Consider the following 2,371-nt stretch of genomic DNA (forward strand, 5'->3'; position numbering starts at 1 on the left):
CTGTTTTCACATTCTGTACCACTTCAGTCTGACCCAAAAACACAAACGCCCGGCAGAAGGGAGCCCACCCACGAATCATAAAGATAGATGCCAAATTGGATTAGTTAACCCCTGATTTAAATATAAGGACATTATATTTTATGAATCAAATCCTTAAGTTTCCCTCAGACCACAGGTACATAAAGCCCTTAACTAAGTTTTTTTAATGTTTAAAGTACAGCAATTATAAAGAAAAATATAATAAACATGCATCAACCCACCCAACTGCAGAATGTTAGCACTTTGTCAAATTTGCTTCAGACTTTTTAAATCAAAGAAATGAAACTTTGCAGATAAAACCGAAGTCTCCTTTGTTCCCTGCTTGAATCCCATTTTCTTCCCATCTCAGAAGTAACTGTTATAATGAATATTTTACCACATAAGTTCCATACATAAACAATATATGCATTATGTAGTTTTTCATTTTATACATAGATACTCTATGTATCATTCTGAAACTTACTTTTTCACTTTCATTTTGTTTTTAAGATCTGGGCATGCTGGTACATATAGATGTAGTTCACTCATATTAAATGCTGTAAAGTAATTAATTTTTAAAAACAAGAGAATTCTCTTAAAAGAAGGAAAAATTAAACCCAATACTTTTCACCAGGCTCCTCAGGCCATGCAATAACCATTTCAGAATTATTCTTGTTCTCTGACTTTTTGTAGGCATGTCTCATCCTACCTGTGAGTGCCTCAGGGGCATTACTAATTATGATTTATTAGTTCATTCAACCTATATTTATTTCAAGTCTTGCATGGGAAAGGCACTATTTTAAGTAATGAGGATACAGAATAAATTAACTCAGATTTTAAAGAGACCCCCCCCCCAACACACACACACACCCCACCCAGTCAAGTAGCTAATAGTCTACTGGAAGAGATGGACAACATACAGTCAAATAAATAAACAAAATAATCTCGGCTTGTGATAACTTCTCTCAGAAGTGAAGACAATATGTGAGGGTAAGAGAAATGGTGAGGAGATATCTACTTTTAGATTGGGTGGTCAAAGAAGGCTCTTCTGAGGAATGGTTCCAGTTGAATGGAAATCTTAGGAACAAATGAGAAGGAGGCAAAATGTGATGAGACCAAGGATGAGCATTCCATGCAAAGGCAACAGAAAGTGCATAAACCAGCCCACTCACCTGTTTATGACACAGAAAAGGCAGCAATACTGTGGGAATGTAGTGAAAAAAGGAAAAAAAAACCCCTTATTTAATGATGCCAAAGAGAAAGGATAAAGTTTTGTGGGGAATTGTAAGGCAGGTTTTAGTCTAAGTGATACTCCAGCCTAGGATCATTGTAATCAAGGCAGCTACATGATCGATATGGAGGTTTAACTGATCATTGCAGCTTCTGGACAGAGAATGGACTAGAAGAATGTAAGAATGGAAACCCTGAGACCGATCAGAGCACTCTCCCAGTAGAGCAAACAAGAAATAATGATGGTGTGGACAAAGACAGTTGTAGTGGGGCTGAAAAAAAAAAAAAGACAGAGAGATTTGAAATACCTCCTGGAGATATCATCAGAAAGACACATCGGTGAATTGACTCTAGAGGATGAAGAAGAGGGAGGAGTCGAAGAAGATTCCTAGATCTAAGATGTCGGATGTAGGTACCATTTATTGAAATGAGGGAGAAAGAAAATAGCTTAGTCAAGGGAAACAGTAGATGACTAGATGCCAGTACCCATCCAAGGGGACATCTTGAGTAGTCAATAAGCATTTGGACCTCGTGGGTGAGGTTAATATCTGGGTTATAAATATTAGTTTGTAGGTATTATTTAAAGCCATGGAACTAGATGAGGTCACTTAGCTAGAGCAGAATGATGAAGATAAAATGGCCCAGAGTAATCCTGGGAGGTTCCAACATTCAGAAAAGGAATAAGAGAGAAGGAGGCATTGGAAAAATAAAAGGGGGGGGGGGGGCTGAGAAAGAATAACCAAAAAGATAAGCAGAAACCCTGGGAAATCTTTTATCAAGGAAATTAAAGAAGGATGTGGTTCATGAAAAGATATGTTTTTTAAATGTTTATTTATTTGGAGGGGGGAGGGGCAGAAGGAGAGGGAGACAGAGAGTCCCAAGCAGCTTCCACGCTATCAGAGCAGACCCTGTCATGGGGCTCGAACCCACGAACTGTGAGATCATGACCTGAGCTGAAATCAAGAGTCAGACACTCAACCAACTGAGCCACCCAGGTGCACTTTATGACAAAGATATTTTTTTTAATTTTTTTTTTAACGTTTATTTATTTTGGAGACAGAGAGAGACAGAGCATGAACGGGGGAGGGGCAGAGAGAGAGGGAGACACAGAATCGGAAACAGG

This window comes from Prionailurus bengalensis, chromosome C1 (genome assembly GCF_016509475.1).
Source record: "Prionailurus bengalensis isolate Pbe53 chromosome C1, Fcat_Pben_1.1_paternal_pri, whole genome shotgun sequence".
Classification (NCBI taxonomy): Eukaryota; Metazoa; Chordata; class Mammalia; order Carnivora; family Felidae; genus Prionailurus; species Prionailurus bengalensis.